The sequence below is a fragment of the Cryptotermes secundus genome, unplaced genomic scaffold (genome assembly GCF_002891405.2).
Source record: "Cryptotermes secundus unplaced genomic scaffold, Csec_1.0 scaffold277, whole genome shotgun sequence".
NCBI lineage: Eukaryota > Metazoa > Arthropoda > Insecta > Blattodea > Kalotermitidae > Cryptotermes > Cryptotermes secundus.
The window spans coordinates 479,728-501,319 of record NW_019720164.1 but is presented as its reverse complement, the minus strand read 5'-3'; the positions used below and the strand labels follow the sequence as shown (position 1 = coordinate 501,319).

Below are 21,592 nucleotides of genomic sequence, written 5' to 3'. Positions count from 1 at the left end.
TAACAAATTATTGATAAAATAATAAATTATTTATTCTCCTATTCTGTTTTGAGGGGCACGCCGTAGCGTAGTTGGTTAAGGCAGTCAAGCCGGAAGGTCGCGGGTTCAATTCCCGATGAGATGGATCTTTTTCAATTTACCTAATCCTTCCACCAGCACTATGGCCCTGGGGACGACTCAGCCTCTAACAGGAATGAGTACCGGGAATCTTCCCGGGGTGTAAAGTGTGACCGGCGCGTAATACTGACAACCTCACCGCCATCTGTTAGCCGACGGTCTAGACGATATCCCGTTACAGGGATAGCTTATTAGCTTAACCTTATTCTGTTTTAAATCTTTCTGAAAGAAATTTCTTCGCCGACAGTATAAGGCTCACGGTGCCTGTGAGTATTACACTGGGCGTAATAATTAAGCCTTCTCGCTCGAATGACTCTCGAGGTTTAGTGTCCATATGAGAACTCTTATCGTGGTAATGAGAACAGAAAGAAAGAAAACTTGAAGGCAGACGTAAAACAGACCGGCTACAAAATTTCAATTCGATGAATGGATTTTAGATTAATCATAATATGTGGTGCCAGAGCGAACGGAATAAACCAAGAGGACTGAGCTTAGTTTAGGGCATAATATTAAAGGTATCTTCGACGTTCATGGTGTGAAAGTGGGAATGGTTCGAACCGGCTCAGCACAGATTCCAGCGACCGGCGTTATTACCAACGGATTATCTTGACCGGTAGAGTAACCATAGGGTGTTCAAGAAAAACTTTTTAAAAAAAACATGATTCCAGGCGAATGTTACAATTAAAAAAAAAACGGTAAAGTTCCTGTGCTCAACTACTTAAGCACTACTCCATGAAGATGTATGGGGGAGTGGAATTATAGCTCCACCATTCTTGACTAACGTACTAGATGTTGATGCGTAGTCAGCTTCACGCCCCGCCCGCTATACCCCCGGTACCCACTGCGTAGGATGTTGAATGGCACCCAGAGCCTATCCGGATGCCGGGAAGAGAAAAGCCTCTCTCCCCTGCAGGGAATTGAACCTCGGCCGTCCAGCCCATAGCCCATCGCTATACCGACAGAGATATACTTTATAAATAGACCCCGAAATCCTCATGCTTTGTATTACCTTATTTGTAAATAATAAAGATCCTTAACTTGTAGAGGATTCTGTTATCTCTGAAGTTGACAAAGTACCGAGAGTAAACGGTGGAATACGTGTATATAAACAAAGAATTTATCATAGTGAGCGTGTAAGAATGTAAGGTAAAGTTGTCCCTGTGCTTAACTAATTAAGCACTACGCCATGAAGAAGTATGGGTGGGGTAGTGGCTGTATAGATCCACATTTTCTTGACCTCGGCACTATTTGGAGGTGAGTAGTCAGCTTCACGCCTCGGTCGCCCCTCGGTACCCATTGTATAGGAGGTTAGGTGGACCCCAGAGCTGGTCTAAACGACATGGAGAAGTGAAAATTCTTGACGCTACGGCGACTTCAACACCGACCCCTCGGCCGTCCAGCCAGGAGCCAGTCGCTATACAGTCTGCGCGATCCCGGGTCGCGTAAAAATGTTGAATAACATATAATAAATACTTTTCATCCTATGCACGAGATCCCTCGATATCTCGAATGGAAGTAGCAGTCCCTCTGCTCATTACTTGCAAGATTCAAAGTTCTCACAGCGGTGGTATCTAAGAGTTCTATCTTCTGGATATAGCTCCACGTAAACCGGAAGAAAACCTACCGAAGCTTCAGAGGAACAGGTCACTTTCATCTTCAGGATGGTACTATGGGCTAAACAAGCTCTGCTTGCTATTTGCTTCACGCTGTTTTCTGCCTTGGCCTATTCCTCGACCCCGAAGATGGAGGCGACATGTTCCTCCGAAACGTTGGTTACTTTCAGCGGACTACATGGTATTACATCCCAGAAGACATAGCTCTTCTTATCTTTACTTTTTGTTGATAAGACGTGCTGTAGAATAAATATATCATGCAATCTTTTTTTCCCCCTTGGCACTACAGCCCCAGTGGGCCTAGGCCTACCTCCATGAACTTCTCCGTTCACTTCGGTTTTTCTAGATCTTACACATTCGGTAGGACTCCTTGGGCGGGTGATCAGCTCGTCGCATGGCGTCTACCTGTACACACACACAAACTAAACATCCATGCCCTGAGTTGGATTCGAACCCACGATCCCGGTTTCCAAGCGAGCGAAGGCAGTACATGCCTTAGACCGCTCGGCTACAGTGACCGGCATGCCATCTTGTAACAGGTTCAAATTTTCTTGGATTTTCAGCGTCAGGATCAGATGTTATAGAAATACACTAATCGAAAGTTTCTTTAAATAAAAATCAAGACAGAAAGGAAGATTTCTATCATCTGGATATAATGTCATGTAGTCCAACGCCGCAGCGCTAGCTGCCTACTTCAAGATGGTTCTTTGCTTGGCTTACTCTTTAATCCTGAAGATGGTGGTTGTCTTTCATCGGACTATACGGCGTTATATCCCAGGAGATAAGAATATTCATAACCACCGATGTACGAACTTCTAATCCTACATGATGGGATAGGTTGAACAAATTAACCGAAAGAGCCGTTTTACATTATTATATTTAATATATTATATATTATCCTACAATATATTGATAATACTTTTTATTTTCGGGATATACTGAAAAAATATGCTTGAATTTGGCGCTACAGCCAACTTCTCGAAATAGCACAATGTCTCAAACCGGTTTCCCGCTTCCAGACCGTCGAACCGATGTGCCTTTCTCTGCTTCCAGCTAATTAAATGTTAAAGTCACATATTTACTTGATCATTTCAAGGGTTTTCAAATCGACTAATATTCCATTTTAAATGGAGCAATTAACCTCTGTAACCGCGCAATTATATCGTTAACATATGCATGCAGAATCAACTACAGCTTAGCGCAACAGCTATTGCTCCAGGCCTCTGAGTACTGGATTCGATACCAAACAGTGGGACACGTATTATATCACTTTGTTCTCACACTGTCTCCATAATTTCCGTCTCCTCTTAACTGTTAGTTATTTCTGGTAAATGTAGTGCTGAGAAACAGCAGAGAATCAATTAAGAGAAGTGCAGGTGTTGTGTTGCGATGCTCTTGGTTGTACTTACGTTGACAGTTCGGTTATCCTGCACACTCTGAACTTATCTTCGTGCATGCTGATAGCCTGACCTTCCCTGAACTCATCCTTCCTCCAGCTACCTTGCGTTCAGGCAGTGTCACGCGCTTGCTTTCACAAAAATGAGTTTCCACATTATAAGAATCACTCCACGCTCACTGCCCCGACTGCGTTCAGTCTTACCACTCCAACTTCCGAAACCCACTAAGCCTGCCCGATGTCAGACAAGCTTACATATCGGTTCTCGCCAGCTAGGCAACAGTATGATGTAGCGGTTCCACTGAGTGAGGGGGGGGAGTAAGCAGAGGGGGAGTAGGAGCTTCAAAAGGGCAACTGGAAGGAGTAGCCTCAGCATGCAAGGCCATCTAGTAACCTCCAGGAACACAAATAATACAAGGATAAAACAAATCCTACAATACAAGAGAATCGCCCTTTCGTTCCCCAAGGATTAGATGACTGTAATGGATCATGTCCGGACAAGGTCAGCCCATCAAACACCTCCGAAGCCCTCTAGAAGATTAATTGAAAATATCAAATGACAATATGACAAGCATTTTTAGCGTCATTGCGAAAAGGTAAAGCTTTCCCTGTGCTCAGGCAATTAACCACCATGCCATTGAGACTCCTGCAGAGGTCGGAACAAACCAAGCACGGCTTAATCATGAAGATGATGACGCTTTTCAGACGTATGAGAGAGTGGAGGTATAACTCCACCATTCTTGACTTTCGTACTAGCAAGTGAGTGCCTCAGCCCTTTTACCCCTGGGAAAAGAGCCCTCGACACCCATCAAATATGAGGCTGGGTGGTCCCCAGAGCCGGTCTGGACGCTGTGGAGCAAAGAAAAATCCCTTGCCCTTGCTGAGAATCAAACTTCTGTCGTTCAGCCTGTCTCTATACCGACTGAACAATCATAGGCATTTACCAAAAGATAGGCTTGGTATGAAGGTCTGCAGCCACCTACTCACGCTGGTTCATCGCTCGCGGATCTCTTATGAACTGAAGATGGAGGCGATACGTTGGCTAACACAATATCTACACGGCTCCACATCCCAGAAGACGGCATTCTTCAGGTCTTAGTTATTTTCCTGTTTTTAGGGCAGAAGAGAGTGTGCGTTCTGACTCTTCGGGAAAGGAAGTTAAGGTGACAGTGGCCAGCCTTATGGTCAGCGTAAATTTAAAACATGGAATTTTATGACGAATTCCATGAAATAATTCAGAGAGTCCAGCTGCGCTATAACTACAGTGCTTGTATAGGTTATATGCCGTTATTGTACTGCGTACCGTTATTTGTGTCTTCAGCTTACAAGAATTAGCCACTGGGAGGAGGAGGGGCGGGAGTGGACTCTGCCGACTATTTGGTGAGTGTATATATGTAAAAATAATTATTCCACTCCATTCGTAAAAGGAGTCGAGATAGCAACGGACTGGAGGGGCGGGATTCGATTCCTGGCAGAAATTTTTTTTTTCTCTAATACACAACGTCCAGACGGGCTCTTGGGCCGGATACCGGGAGTGAAGCGGCAGGAGCGTTGAGCCGACCACTCAGCTCCATTTAACGCCGAGATAAAGAATTATGGAGTTATAGCTCCACTTTCCCCATATGCCTTCATGTGTATATTGCTTAATTCATTAAAACACAGACAACTTCATCTTTACCGTTCGTAAAAACATTACTTACTTATGGAGCTGATCACTTCTTGAGGAGCTGCCAATTCTGCAGCTACTCAAGAATTTCCCAGCATTTTATGGAACCCGAAGGTTCATTGCCGTGTTCACAAGAACCCTCCACTCGTTCCTATCCTGAGCCAGATCAATCCAACCCATACCACCCGATCCTATCTCTCTAAAATCCATTTTAATATTGTCCACCTACCTACGCCTTGGTCTTCCCAGTGGTCTCTTTCCTTCTGGCTTTGCCACCAATATCCTATATGCATTCCTCTTCTACCCCAATCATGCTACATGCCATGCCCACCTCATCCTCGTTGACTTGATCATTCTAATTATATAGTTTAAGAAGAGTACAAGTTATGAAGCTCCTCATTATGCAGTTTTCTCCAAACGCTTGAAATTCCATTATCCTTGTGGCTGTCAACGCGCAGTCACCCAGCTGCCCTAACGAAAGATTTAGACAGGATCATATTTTAAAGGCCCTGAAACCATGTCCATATTTTCGTCTTGTGAGAGAATCTCATTTAGTATATGTCTCTTCGGATGAGATTTTGTACGGGTGTGAAACTTGATATCCGACATTAAGGGTGGAACAAAGACTGAGTGTGTTTGAGAAGAGTGTATTGAGGAAAATATTTGGACCGAAGAGAGATGAAGTGATAGGAGGTTGGAGAAAAATGCGTAATGAGGAGCTTCAAAAATTGTATTCTTCACCAAGTTATAATTAAAATGATCAAGTCAAAAAGGATGAGATGGGCTGGGCGTTTAGCACGAATGTGGAGAAATAATATCGTTCACGATGTGTACACGGTCTGTTCAAATCGACTAAATAAGAAAAAAGAACGTTTCTCCTGCGTCGTCCGCAGCAAGAGTGTAGCAAAAGCCAGACCAGTTTTGGGGTGGAGGAACTACATTGGAGAAACAATCTTCTGCATACGAAGAAATAAGTGGAGCAAGATTAAAACAGGAGACAAAATCAGTGTATAAAGAAAGGAACGAAGAATAAAAGGAAAGAATAATCGAAGAACTGTAAAGCATGAAAGGAGAAAAAAAAACAGCAAAGAAATGTGAACAGAGAGGAAAAGAAATACATATGTATAAATAAGAAATGAGAAGGAAACATGAATGAAAGGAAGGAAGGCAGAAATAAGGAAGTTGTGTAATATGGTGCTTCGACTTAATATTAAGTAGGCAACAAAAATAGTGATCGAAAATCAGAGTCGCCAGTGCATGCCGCTCTGTTCCAAGCTTATTTGCAGATGTGTATGCAGGCTCTTAGACCGCCTCAGAGGTCTAGTGGCCAGAGTTCTTGGCTACAGCTTCAGAGGTTCCGGATTCGATTCCCGGTGCTATCATATTTTCTGAGAAGTAGTGGGTCTGGAACGGGGTCCACTCAGCCTCGTGAGGATTACTGAGGACCTATCCGCAAAAGTTGGCACTAACTTCGACGACAAGCGACTGTCACTCAGTCGGTACAGTTCGTTTGCGGACTACAGGTCATGGAGTTTGTTTTGTTTTATGCAGGCTATTAAGAAAATATTTCAGTCCACACGACTTGAAGGCCTATTTTTAAAAATCTCGATACCGTTTTAGAAAATAATTTCTCCGTGTTGTGCGAGTGTTTTTCTTATACGTAACTTGATTGTACTTTTGCAGAAAACCTGTAGCCCTATCGCAATTGTAGTTTCTCTACACAGTGCTACAATCTGGATTAGTTCTGAATTCCTACATCAACGTAAACTTTGCATTTCCAATTGCAGGTGCAGACTCTAGCAATGTATTTTTAGTGCATTGGAGCATAGTACCATTTTACTTTATAGTGGTTGTATGAAGACGCGATTACGAATACTTAACGATATTTCACGACGTGATATCTGTTGTAAACTATGTGGATTCTTTAATCAACCTTAAGGTCATCAGCATGCTTGAACTAATACTCACTCACCGGTTTCGTAGAGATGTCAAACAATTTCAACAGTTTAGCTAGCCGATAATGTACACGTAAAGTTGTCCCTGTGCTTAACTAATTAAGCACTACGTCATGAAGGCGTATGGAGGAGTGGATGTATAGATCCACATTTTCTTGATCTCGGCACTAGCTGGAGGTAAGTGGTTAGCTTCATACCCCGGATGCTTTAGCCCCGGCGAAAGAGCCACCGGTACCCATTGGATAGGAGATTGGGTGGCCCCCAGAATCAGTCTGGACGATATGGAGAATAGAAAATTCTTGACTCTACCTGGACTTGAACTCCGAACCTTCAGTCATGCAGCCCGTAGCCAGTCACTATACCGACTGCGCTATCCCGGCCCGTATTACAAAAGAAACCGTAAATAAACAAACAAAATATAATGTTGCTTCTGGGCTAGCAAATTGGAGCCGGGAGAGCGATCTCCTCCTCTGTGTTCTAGTGGCCAAAGTTCCTGGCTACAGATACAGAGGTCATGGTTCGATTCCCGGCGCTACTAAATTTTTTCTGAGAAGTAGTGGGTATGGAACGGGGTCCACTCAGCCTCGTTAGGATACTTGAGGAGCTACTTGAATGGAACAGTAGCGGCTCCGGTCTAGAAAACCGAGATTAACGGCCGTGGGGATCCGTTACGGTGATCACGTGACACTCTCTGTCCGCAAAGTTGGCACTAACTTCACCGACAATTGACGGTCGCTCGGTCGATATAGTTCGCTTGCGGACTACAGGCCACGGATTTTGTTTTGTTTGTTCGGTAATCCTTTCATGATCGTCTGTGTGCGTCATACACCTAACGTTTTTCTTTGTAGTGTTGCGTGTGCCTTCCAGTGGTGGCCAGTAGTGACATTCTCCTCTATTAAAGTTATTACACTTAATGGACATTAATAAGCATTGATGTGTTAAGAAATGTAAGGGCTCAAGATGTCTCTTATAGTGGCAAATATATTCCGCAATATCCTCCTACGCCCTTGTGTGAGTTTGGATTTGCACTGTGTGTACCTTTTTTATTATATGTACTTTGTTTTGTATTATTCCCTTTATGTATAGTCTTTCCTTGTTTGTATCAGTGTAAGATCTACTTCCACCGGGTTAACACCCAACTGCAGTAAAATAATAATAATAATAATAATAATAATAATAATAATAATATACTCATAGTTCGGACACATCCTCCATTGTACCCCGTTGCCAGCATATTGTCCCCCTTGAATATAATACTATTTATTGATGCAAAGACGTGTTTAGTGCATTTTCTAAGAAATTTGACACCATATGAGTTCTGTCCTGTTAACTCGCATTTGCGTAGTTGGTTGAGACACTATGCTAGAAGCCAGAAGGTCGCGGATTCGAGTCCGGATGAGGTGTTTTCTTTTCAATGTACCTAATCCTTCCGTGTGCCAGGATAGCTCAGTCGGTATAGCGACTGGCTACGGGCTGGACGACCGAGGGGTCAAGTTCCAGTAGAGTCAAGATTTTTCTCTTCTCCACGTAGTCCACTGCGGTTGTGGGGCCCACCCAGCCTCCTATCCAATGGTTACTGGGGGCTCTTTCCCCGGGGGAAAGCGGAAGGGGCGTGAAGCTAACCACTCATCTCCATCTAGTGTCGAAGTCAAGAAAATGTTGATCTTTACATCCACTTCCCATACACCTTCATGGCTTAGTGAGCTATTAGTTAAGTACAGGGACAACTTTACCTTTTTTTTTTCTTGGCACTACAGCCCCAGTGGGCCTACGCCTACCTCCATGAACTTCTCCGTTCACTTCGGTTTTCTAGATCTTACACATTCGGTAGGACTCCTTGGGCGGGTGATCAGCTCGTCGCAAGGCCTCTAACTGTACACAAACACAGAAAAACGCACACACAAACTAAACATCCATGCCCTGAGTGGGATTCGAACCCACGATCTCGGTTCCAAGCGAGCGACGACAGTACATGCCTTAGACCGCTCGGCTACCGTGACCGGCCAACTTTACCTTTACCTTACATAATCATTCCGGCCGCACTGTGGCCCTCGGGTCGACTCAGCCTGTAACAGAAGTGAGTAACAGGTATCTTCTGGGGGGTAAAGGGCGGCCGGAGCGTAAGGCTGACAATCTCACCTCCATCTATGAGCCTACTCTCTAGAGAAAATGTGGGAGCCTCAACGTCTCAAAACCCTCTGTTCCTTCACGGCCTGTAACAGGGATGGTTTTACCTTGCCTTTACCTGTCAACTCACAAGTAAGAGCACACTTCGTTAGGATAGATGTGAAGTAAATTTCTGATATAGTCTTAGTGGTTTTTGTTGACAGTGATGAAACCGCAAATTTCAAAAACTGATAGTTCATTTAATATCGATGAAAAGTTTCTGCCATAGATGCAATAATTATCTGAATATCCTCATCATGTAAATGCAGCGGTTTCACTAACGTATCAGTAGCGACCGACCTAAGCATTTCACAGTTTAATACAATAAAAATATATTCACTTATGGAATATACTTTAGACAGACAGTAAATCTCTTTCTTAAAATTTATGTGAAATCTGGCAATAACGTTGTCATTTCGTTTGACATTCCCAAATGTTTATAAAGAGAACAGTAAGAACCCTTCAGATGTAACGGATAACATGCAATCTTTCATTTCTTAAATGGAATTCGAACCCGTGACATACAGATTCAGAATGATGGTAATTATGAACTTGATTCCCTGTAATGTTGGTTTGTCAGGTTATTTTAAGACGCTATGGAGACTGATGGAATTACTTAGCATCGCATGATATGAGAGGATGATTATGTAAGGTGAACTGGAAAAGACTGGGGAGCAATCGGCCCCGGCCAATCGGATGGTGCTATCCTCACATTCGCAAGGAGGATCCGAGGAAAACAACGAAAGCTCTGTCAGTATTGCGAAACCCAATCCTGCTTTCCAACCTGCTACTCCCCGACGGCGAATAAGATTTTTACCCCTGTGCTAATCCTCTCGATTACTAAAAAGGGTAATGTTATCCCTGTAAGAGGCTGTGGAGGCCCATAGGGCTGTGAGACCTCGAGGCTCCCTCCTTTTCCAGATAATCGACTCACAGACGGGTTGTGAGCCTTACTCGCCGGCCGCCCTTTATCCCCAGGAAGATTCCTGATACTCATTCATGCAAGGTTAAAAGGTAAAGCTATTCCTCTAGCAGTTCGTGGAAGCCCATAGGTTTGTGAGACGTCGAGGATCCCACATTTTCTAGACAATTGGTTCACAGGTGGCATTACGTTTGTCAGCCTTAGTCGCCGGCCGCCCTTTACCTCGCAGGAAGATGTTTGATACTAATTCTATTAAGGCCATACTTCGGCTGGAAAGACTGGGTCAACTGAGAAATCCAATTACCTCGACGAGTACTGAGCCCGCGACCTTCCGCCTTGTAGCATAGTGTCTCAAGCAACTTCGTTACTGCGTGCCCCCGAACAAAGGGAGTAGACATTTATATTAGCGAGCAATTCACATAAAAATCCAATATATAAACAAGTTTTGACGATGAATGTGTTGTGACTAACACATCCGTGTACAAGAACTGGTCTCTCAGTGCTGGGTTTTTCTAGGTTGGAGAATTCTTCTGATCTTCTGACGTTAATTATACCAATTTATCCAGTGATGCTCATTACTGATTGCCCAACTCATCAGCACAGAATATTGAAGGCAGTTCATAGTAAGTTGCAAAATTGGTTTCCATTCATTTATTTACATAGAGTTCTATCTTATGGGCTATAACGCAGTATAGTCTGTTGAAAGTGAACCACCGTTTGGAACAACATGTCGCTTCCACCTTAGTGGTCCAAGAGTCAGCCACGCAAGAAGCAAGCAACAAGATCCGGTTTCTTGCTTGCCTCGCACTTGAACCCTGAAGATGTGGGCGACATATCCTCCGAAATGTCTGATTACTTTTCAACGGCTTACACAGCGTTATATCCCAGAAGTAAATATCTTCACATCCACCGCTGCGAGAGCCTGAAATCCAGCATAATTACTTACCAGGCAAAGATACACGATTCTTCGCAACTGAATGTAAGAAGTTGTCCATGACGCCAGTGGACATATAAAAGACAGGAAAGAAGCAATAAAACTCGTAATACATTGTCCTTCGCTGAGGGAACCGGTTTTGGAATGACGAAAAAATTATTACTCTATTATAAGACTTGAAACCTCGTCCCAGTAAAAATATTTGTAGATGAAGTCTTCTCAAAACATTGACTGATATTTTTACATCGATAATTGGAAATGAAAATGGCCGCGTCAGAAGGTATTCTTTCCATATTCCTAATAAACACAGATTCAGCAGTTATAACATCGTCAAATGACCAATAAATCGATCAAATATTAAATAATGGAAAGACATGAACTAACAAAACACAAAATAGGTTTTTACATTGATCTGTATCTTTATTAAATTTCACCAGTCTATAATGTATGGACTTTGGCGTACGCGATTTACTGTCGTGCGAAACCTAGACTTCCACTAATCAAATATTAATACTGCATTTATTATTTTGTCTATGAGAAATGAGTGTGGGCACGCAGTAGCGTAGTTGATTGAGGCATTATGATACAAGCCGGAAGGTCTCGGGATCGAATCCCGATCAGGTGGATTTTTTTTTAATTTACCTAATCCTTCCAGCCGCACTATGGCCCTAGGGTCGACTCAGCCTCTAACTGAAATGAGTACCAGGAATATTCTTGGGGATAAAGGGCGGACGGCGCGTAAGGCAGACAACCCTACCGCCATCTGTGACCCGATTGTCTAGAAAATCTGGGACTCTCAGAATCTCACAACCCTGTGGGCCTTCACAGCCTGTTACAGGGATACCTTTACTTTTATGAGAAAAGAGTCATATATATTAATAACAACCCTCTCATGCCATCCAGTGCCTTATGACATCTAGAGCTGACGGCGTCAAACAATGAATTGCTGTGATGATGATGATGATGATGACGTAACCACTAATAATCATCCAGAATATAACACTCGGATGTGAGTTAGGGTCAACCAAAGACTATCCTTAAATTTTACCAGGTAACTGTAATGTTTACGTAAAAGGTCGCAAAACGAAAACTTATTCAGTCCCGGAGAATGAAATGTGCCCTCTCTGTTGGAATATATCTGTAATGATTGACACGACCACTCATAGTAATTGACCAGATCATTTCTTTATGAATAAACACGTTAAAATAATCTGAGTGTTGTAATTCTTTCGAGTTTCATTAAATGTTGCATATCCATATTGTAACGTGTTTCGTTACTGAAGACGCCGTAGAGATCGTTAATTGGTTTGTTCAACAATCTACAAGAAACGGCTACAATTAATTATAACAATGTTACGGGTTTCCACAATTTACAAACCCTACAACAAAATCTCTTAACACTATCTTCAAGAGTCTTCACGTATTAATAACGCGGGAGCTATACAAGTCTCCCTGAATTACACACTCCAGATATGACTGGTTATCACTGATTATCGCACACGCGTCTGTAGCTCGTAACTTGCGAACTGAGAACTCGTTGATAACGCACTCTCACTCGTAACACGCCGCTGGCTAGTAGGCTTGCTCGGAACTAACTCGTAGGTAGCTGCATTGAGAACTCACTCTGAATAGCTCCAGGATTAACTGTGAATAGCCTTCGCTGCCCCTCATGTAGCCTCGATCGGACAATACAGAAAACGGCCACGTAATAAGCACCCTTGTTGCCTGGCGCTGTGTTGCCAGTAACGCTAGCGGTAGTAACCGCTGTTACCACCGTCGTCTCTCGCAATCCTGTTTACCCGTGCTGCCCTTGGTGACGTCATCGCTGTTGACTCGCTTTGCATAGCGACCAGGATGCTAGGACTCGGCTAACTTCGGCTCACTTCGGCTTCGCTCGGCGCATCACGGCTGGCGGGGGTGGGGGAGGGGCGTCATCCATAGCTCAACATGTCACAATATTAAGAAGATTGCATATTGTTCCGAGTTGGCAAAAAATAAAATGTGGCAAAACGTAAATGCTCTGGTGATAGAAACTTGTTTCCTAGGACTGGTAAAAAAGTAAAAAAACAAAAAAGGTAATCTTTAAAGCTATCCCTGTACCAGGCCGTGAAGGCCGATAGGGTTGTGAGACGTTGAGGGTCCCACATTTTCTAGACAATCGGCTCATAGATGGCGGTAAGGATGTCAGCCTTACACGTCGGCCACGATTTACTCCCCAGGAATATTATTTAATTAATTCCTGGTACTCATTTCTGTTAGAGGCTGAGTAAACCCCAGGGCCTAGTGCGGCTGGAAGGTTTAGGTCAACTGAAAAAAAAAATCCAATGACCTCATCGGGACTTGAACCCTCGACCTTCCGGCTTGTAGCATGATTTTATAAACCTTACTCCAAAGTCTTAAATGTTGAAGCACTGCCCTCGCATATGCCAGCAAGAATAAATATGGGTTTATATTAAATACTTAGAACACTGCTCCCGCATTTCTTGCGCTTTTAATATCAAGTGATATAAGGTAAAGATAAAGTTGTCCCTGTGCTTACTTAATTAAGCACCACGCCATGAAGGGGTATGGGGTGTTGAGGCATACCTCCACCATTCTTGACCTCGGCACTAGATGAAGGACAATGTAAACTTCATGCCCTGGCCGCTTTACCCCGGAGGAAAGAGCCTCTGCTACATAAGACATAAAAGGCTAGGCGCGCCCCAGAGACAGTCTGGACGCTGTGAAATAAAGAAAAGTCTTTTGCCTCTGCTGGGAATCGAACTCAAGCTGTCCAGCCAGTAGCCTTTCACTATACCAGCTGAACTATCCCAGCTCTCAGTGTTAAGGTGCTGAACGACATTTCGACAAATGAACTCGAGGGTGCAGCTTCGGCGTTTGCATAACCATCACAAAATATTTGCCCCTTATTCCATAATGCAGTAGAGTATTTACTGAATTGTCACACCTTAAGTAATTAATTTCTCGTTATACCTCGCGTAATATTTCTTTCAATTTTTCAGTGAACTACAACTTTAAAACTGTAGGTAAATTGCTACATTTTATAGTTGAAGTATGCTTACCCAAAGATTTAGTTCGAACATTTAGAATGGATATATGAAATTGAAGATAATTTCAACTATCACCGGTTCTACTAGCGCCATTTGTCACCCACATCAGCAAGCTGGAAAACAATACCTTGTTCTCCACGGCATACAGAGCCTTTACTGCACATCTAAAATTATTTATTTAACAGTTCGAACCTCGAGCTATTTATATGTCTGATTTCAAAGAACTGAAATGTTTCACAGTTCTTAACTTCCTCTGAACAACAGTATTCACAATGAAAAGAAACTGAATACACATCTGAAGCAACCCTCGAAAAATTAATAAGTATTGACCCGCTTCGCTAATTCGTGAAAGAAGTTGCCGGCTCCACATGGAGCTAGCAATATTGTCACGTGTTAGTGACTAGACAAAGGGGTTGGATTCACTGTTGAATTTATTAAATACTTATTACTCGTAAATACAAATAATTATGACTCTCTCATTAATTTAGGAAATACTCAAGTAACTGTAGCTGTAAAAACTCCCGTCTTTTCACCAGTCGTTGCTTGGTAGTGGGTAAAGAATACCGTGGCCTCTCTCAGTCTTTATTGGAAGTGTTAATTGCGGAATACATATTTGAACTGTACATTGGGTCATTGTCAGGTGTTATGCATCTCCTTCCATCACTTCCCTTTGCAATCGACACATCACTTCAGTGTGGCCCACACTCCCCGCTCTACAGACTCTTCCTTGACAGCCTTCAATTTTGTTGGCTACAGATCCAGAGGTCCGAGTTCGATTCTCGGCGCTACCAGATCTTTTCGGAGAAGTAGTGGGTCTGGAACGGGGTCCACTCAGCCTCGTGATGATAACTGAGGAGCTATTTCAAGGAAATAGCGGCTCCGGTCTAGAAAACCGAAATTAACGGCCGTGGGGATTCGTTGCTATGACCACGCGACACCCTCTATCGGCAAAATGATGGCACTAAAACTTCGCCGACAAGCGGCGGTCGCTCGGTCGGTATAGTTCACTTGCGGACTGAAATCACGGAGTTTCTCTGTATACAGGGATGGCCAACCAGTCCTGCCCAAGGTGATCCATTCATCTTCACTCATGTCATCATTTCTTCCCTTCTTCCTTCGAAATGAACTCTTGTGTCTTGCGGATTAGACGAAGAAGAAGGTGAAGAATTTAATAGTAAATGCTGATCTAAGGTCTCTCTCTCTCTCTCTGCTTCCTTCTGGATCTGATTCATATTCTTGAGGTGCGAATAATTTCTTCTAGGAATTCACTTTGGAGAAAACTGCCTAATGAGGAACGTCATAACGTATACTCTTCTCCATATCAAGGAGGATGAGGTAGACAGGACATGTTGCACGAATGGGGATAAGAGGAATACATATAAGATATTGGTGGGAAAGCCAAAAGGAAGGGAACCACTGGGAAGACCAAGGCGTTGGTGGATTTACAATACTGAAATGGATGTTAGAGATATAAGATGGGATGGGATTGGATTGATCTGGCTCGGGATAGGGACCAGTAGAGGGCTCTTTTCAACACGGTAATAAACTATAGAGTTCAATAAAATAAAGTATGGCGCTTCGTAAAAAGCTATTCCTGTAACACGCTGTGGAGACCCACGGGGTTGTGAGACGTTGAGGCTCCCACATTTTCTCTAGACAACCGGCCACCCTTTAACCCCCAGGAAGATTCCTGGTACTCATTTCTGTTACAGGATGAGTCGACCCCAAGTCCACAATGCGCATGGAAGGATTGGGTCAAGTGAAAAAAAATTCACCTCATCGGGATTCGAATCAGCGACCTTCCGGCTTTGAGCACAGTGCCTCAACCAACTACGCTACCGCGTGTCCCCTGTTTACAATGGTCTGGAAAAAAGGAGATGCATTATCGCCACTCCTTTTCAACTATGCTTTAGAATATGCCATTTGGAAGGTCCAGANTGGCTCGGGATAGGGACCAGTAGAGGGCTCTTTTCAACACGGTAATGAACTATCGGGTTCAATAAAATAAAGTATGGCGCTTCGTAAAAAGCTATTCCTGTAACACGCTGTGGAGACCCACGGGGTTGTGAGACGTTGAGGCTCCCACATTTTCTCTAGACAACCGGCCACCCTTTAACCCCCAGGAAGATTCCTGGTACTCATTTCTGTTACAGGATTAGTCGACCCCAAGTCCACAATGCGCATGGAAGGATTGGGTCAAGTGAAAAAAAATTCACCTCATTGGGATTCGAATCAGCGACCTTCCGGCTTTTAGCACAGTGCCTCAACCAACTACGCTACCGCGTGTCCCCTGTTTACAATGGTCTGGAAAAAAGGAGATGCATTATCGCCACTCCTTTTCAACTTTGCTTTAGAATATGTCATTTGGAAGGTCCAGGGTAACCAGGTGGGACTGAAAGTAAACGGGACACATCAGCTGTTGGTCTATGCTAATGATGTGAATCTACTGGATGATAATGTAGGTACCATAAAGAAAAACACACAAACCTTTAATTGACACTAGTAAAGAGGTTGGTCTAGAAGTAAACGCAGAGAAAACTAAGTACATGTTGCTGTCTCGTCACCAAAATACAGGGCAAAATCATGACATAAAGATAGATAACAGATGTTTTGAAAATGTGGCACAGTTCAGATATTTGGGAAAGCCGATAACAAATCAAAACCTGATTCAGGAGGAAATTAAAAGGCAGTTGAACTCGGTTAATGCTTACTACCATCCAGTTCAGAACAGTTTTTCCTCGTCTGCTGTTTAAAAGCATAACAATGAGAATATAAAATACTATAATTTTGCCTGTGGTTCTGTGTGGGTGTGAAACTTGGTCTCTGACATTAAAGGGAAACATTGACTTATGGTGTAAGATTTGAGGTTTTTACGGCGGTGACTATGAAGAAAGCAGTCTTTTGGGATGTGGCACCGTGTAGGTGTGGTGTTAACCGACATTTCGGAAGAACGTATCGTCTCCACCTGAAGATGACGATACGTTCCTCCGAAACGTCTGTTAACACCACAACTACACGGTGCCACATCCCAGAATACTATTTTCATCATAGACTTAAGGTGTTTGAGAACAGGGTGTTGAGGAGAATATTTGGACCAAAGAGAGATAACCACGTTAAATGGCAATTTCGTATTGGCACAATTGATGGTTTCCTTGTGCATTTTTTCGAGTCATTTAGGTGCTAATGATGTACAGTGGCGGAAATAATGAAACCCACATTTGTTAACTCTAATAAGCACACTAACAACCTACTTGCCTTTTATCACGAAATCGGCGAAAACTTTTTCTAGGGAATGCATGTCAAGGTAAGACAGTGACGAAATAAACGCTGTAGTATATTGGTAATATTTTGTTCTTCTGTGATTAGATATTCTACTCGAATATCGGCCATTATGGCTGAGGTTTTTGATAATATTTCTAATCGCTTCAAAAGAAAAAAATATTTCAAACGATATCGTAGTTATTCAGCACGAATATTTTTCATCCTAATTTGTTACATGGCATTTTTCCTTCCCTCCAATCTACTGACACGTCACTGTCACTACCGTTTGCCTTCAGTATTTCAACTCCAGCATAGAAAATACTTATCTCGCTTTTCACGGAACATCTTTGAAATACCCACGAACCAATCAACCCCAGACGACGCTGTTATATCAGAATAAACCCTTTCATCAATTCCGCTGTTGTCTCTTACACTTTACTTCCCCCAGCAACATTGGTAGCTGGTATTCGTCATGAAATTTCGCTTACGCGGTGTTGAAAATCACCTGAATATTTTCCTCAGAAACCTAACTACTGGAATAGTGTCAATGTAATACTGAATGCTGGTTACTTGCGTTGTAGCTTTGCGTAAGTAATGCGAATGCGTAAATAATAAATACATTATGAAGCTTTCGCCTTGTTAAGTACTGCTGCAAATATTCGATTATATTTCCTCTTCCAGTCTTAGAGATTTAATTATTGATGAGTTAAACTTCATTTTCACCCTTCGACGACTCCTGCATAAGATGAGTCTACGTCTATATCTTATTTATTTCCTGTGTTATTAAACGACGATTTATCCCCTAAATAAAATATAGATTGAAGAATGCCATCTTCTGTGATGTGGCGTCGTGTAGATCTCGTGTGAACCGACGTTTCGGAGAAATGTCGATTCACACAATATCTACACGGCGCCACACCCCAGAAGACGATATTCTTTATTGTCACCCCTGTGACTACAATTTATTAGCCTGGAAGGATGCGAAAGGAAGCTGTCGTTGTCCCTTTCGGCATTATCCCAGCAATTTTGCTTGCATGGCCTAGGTAAACCATAAAAATTCTCAGTAAAGTCGGACTCCGAAGCGAAAATCGAGAAGAGAAACTTGAAAATTATAAGAGTTAATCATTCAGCCTCTAGTTTCGATATGACCGAAATGTAGTACGTATTTCAGCATCATCTTGCACTATTCTCTCTCGCGTATTCTCCTCCCTCTCCCGTGTAACCTACACCAAAAATTTTAAAATTCAGAATTTAATTTTTAAAACTCTTAACTCTTTCAGATTGTTTGTCTTCAGTCGCCATATTTCGCACAACATGTTTCGGCCTAAAGGACTTTCATCAGGTACGTTAAAATCGGTTTGGCGAAATTGCTGCACTTTACATACTGTCGTAACGCTTTTTCGGATTTAATGATTTATTTAAAATTCTGAAATATTACCTTTCCTTACGCTGTGTGTATTGTTGTTTGGCGTTTGGTTTCTTGTGTGTGCAGTGTGTATTTGCATCTGTTGTGTTTTGTGTAGTTGTGTTTAAAGAAGCACCGGCTGTGAAGACGTACAAGAAGAGGATATATATCCCCACGTATTCTTAGCCTCGGAACTAGATGGAAGTGAATGGTCAACTTCGTGCCCCGGAAGTTTTACCTCCGGCAGAGGTGTCCCTGGTAGCCTCTGGGTAGGAGGCTGAATCAGCCCAGGGCCGGTTCAGCCGCTGTGGTAAGGTAAAACTAAAGTTGTCCCCGTGTTTACTTCATTAAGCACCACGCCATGAAGTCGTACAGGATATCTCCTCCATTCTTGATCTCGGCAGACTGAGGTGAGTTGTCAGCTTCAAGCCCCGGTCGCTTTAATCCTGGGGAGAGAGCCCAAGGTACCCATTGCAGAGGAAGTTGGGTGGGAGCCAGAGCGTGTATGGACGATATGGAGAAGATAAAAATCTCTTGACCCTGCCGGGAATCGAACCACGGCCGTCCAGCCCATAGACAGTCACCATACCGACTGAGCTATCCCGGCTTTTAGCTGTTGTGGAGGAGAAAAATGTCTCTGCACATGCTGGAAACTAAACCCCGAGTCTCCAGTTCTCCAGGCCGTTGGGTTGTTGAAATCCTTTAGGCATTGCCTTGTTGGCGTCTGTAAAATAACATTCAGCGATGTTTAATTTATGCTGTGCTGTCTTATCGATTAAATTCATATACACTAGGAAGATAAAACAACGCATGTAAACACAACGGGAAAGATAGAGCAAGCAATATAAAAAAATCGGTAATGCTAGTTAGGAGGAAAGGACACGGCATGTGTCGTCACGTAAGTCTGAGAATGACTAGTGAATGAGATAGCTCTTTTCTAAACGCTGTTTCTCTTCACGTGTCGAATTCATAGCCATAATTTTCATGACGTAAGTATTGACGAAATCTCTTAGCGACGTAACCTCGGCAGATGTTCACAATTTAATAATTGTATGTGAGGTAAGAGTGAGATCATGCGTAAGTCTTATTTTCTTATATCTAATTTTATGTTATTCCTACGTGTCAGGGACATCTGCTTTTAAAAGTTATAGTTATTTCAAGGTTATATTAGAGTTTTGTTTTTACGAAGAAGATACATGGAAATTTCAGGCTGGCTGTTTGCGATTGTACTCTTTACGCTCAAAGAAGTGTTGGGATTCGTGTCTGGTTCTTGGTCGGCTCAAAAAAGATGTTACCTGATCTGGATGCTTAGTGTATGGGACCGATGGGATTATGAACAAATGACTACCTCATATACACGTATTTATTTGCATTCTTTTACCGTCTCATATTCATCAATTCTTAAATTTAAAGTATTATATTGTATTGCTTATTCAACATTTGTTTTATTTTCTACATTTAAATCATTTGCACGTTTTAATATTTATTTTATTCTATATATTTCTTTATTTTTGTCTTATTTATTCTTTACATTATTGACCTTTCTACACGAAGCTTTATTCGCTTCTTTGTTGATGTTTCTTTTTTTCTTTTTAACTCTCTAGGTACTATGGCGTATTTGTTCCATGCAAGAACTGCTGAGCCATAGAAATAGTCGTTGCTAAGTAATACACGCACGCAACAATAAAACAACGGGGTTATACAACCAGTTTCTAGGCAACGGCTTGGTAAACACGCTTCCGCATAGGCAGTGACGTCACACAATACAACAACAGTGTTTTCTTGGTGTCCATGCATCTTGTGCCTGCTCGATGACACAGCAATAGATGATCTGTGTTTTCTGTGTGGTCCGTGTGAAGCCTATATAACGAAGACCTGTTGTAGCTTAGATTAGTTCAATCAAGAGAACGGGAATAAAACGGCACGCAGCAGTTCAGTTGTAGTTAAAGAGGAATTAGAAGCCGGCCTGTGAAGACTTAGTGTGTGATCAGAAGATTTAGTCACAGTGAGACTGTTTTACTTCCGTTACCGGGAAACGACTAGTGAAGACTGAGAATATATCCTATAACCATTACGACTTCCTATTATGGTCAGTGGTTATGAACCGGCCGTCGAAATAAAACTGTCCCGGGATACAACCCCTTCCACTTCATCTATCCACCGACACCTTTAATCCTGTAGATACTATTAGTTATTTGTGAAACGTGACAGCAGGACAAAAGAGTTATATCTTTGTTCCTCCCTTTTTTACTTTTTGTATTTGAACCATTTTAATTTCGTGATTTTATAGGATTGTAGTTCTGGGATGGCCTAAGAGTGAGTTCACTTTTGCTCTTAGTCATTACTGTTTATATAACCGGGTACGATTATTATTGTTATAACAGAAATGAAAGTTTTACATTATTAACAACAGTATGCGGAGTATAGTGAATACGAGTATACCAAATGCCAGATGAAAAGAGGCCACTGGGAAGGCCAAGACGTAGTTGGGTGGATAATGTTAAAATGGATCTTACGTAGATACGATGGGATGGTATGGGTTTGATTGATCTGGCTCAGGATAGGGAACAGTGGAGGGATCTTTTGAACACGATAATGAACCTTCCGGTTCCATTAAATTCTGGGGAATTCTTCAGTAGCTGCATAATTGGCGGCTTCTCAAGAAGAGCTCAACCCGATGAGTGAGTGAATACACCATCCCTGTACCGATTATCACTGGAATTGAAATTATTGTTTCTATATGAACAAGGAGTATCGATATATCTGAACGCAGTTTTATCCGAGATGTGTGGTCGTACATGTTTCAACTTTATACGTCATGTCCTAAAGTCAGAAAACTTACATCGTTAGCAGCATATTGGAATGGAGTCCTTCAGAATACTCCGTAGCCTCAAATGACGCAAATTCTGCACTCTCATAGTTCATGTACGAGTTACAGGTGTCATTCGAGGCCGCGCCATAGCTCAAGCTGTTAGTCGCTGACTTCCCACCGCGGCGGCCCATGTTCGATCCCGGGTCTGGTCAAGTGGGATTTGTAGTGGACAAAGTGGTGCTGGGGCAGGTTTTCTCCGAGTACTTCGGTTTCCCCTGCCAATCTTCATTCCACC

At 42.6% G+C, this 21,592-nt stretch overlaps 1 protein-coding gene and 1 long non-coding RNA gene across 3 annotated transcripts in view; one reads left to right on the top strand and one right to left on the bottom strand.

The window, feature by feature from the left end:
• Positions 1-3,401, bottom strand: part of LOC111867176 (beta-1,3-galactosyltransferase 5) — a 64,123-nt gene extending 60,722 nt beyond the window's left edge. The window contains exon 1 of one of the 2 annotated variants that reach the window (XM_023856780.2): positions 3,140-3,401. The gene's annotated coding sequence lies outside the window, so the exon portion shown is untranslated. The remainder of the gene's footprint in view (positions 1-3,139) is intronic. The other variant, XM_023856774.2, reaches the window with a different exon arrangement.
• Positions 1-20,970, top strand: part of LOC117282548 — a 79,448-nt gene extending 58,478 nt beyond the window's left edge. Inside the window, exons 2-4 of the long non-coding RNA XR_004513336.1 lie at positions 18,361-18,422; positions 18,604-18,800; positions 20,090-20,970. This is a non-coding gene — a long non-coding RNA (uncharacterized LOC117282548). The remainder of the gene's footprint in view (positions 1-18,360; positions 18,423-18,603; positions 18,801-20,089) is intronic.
• The last annotated feature ends 622 nt before the right edge of the window (positions 20,971-21,592 follow it).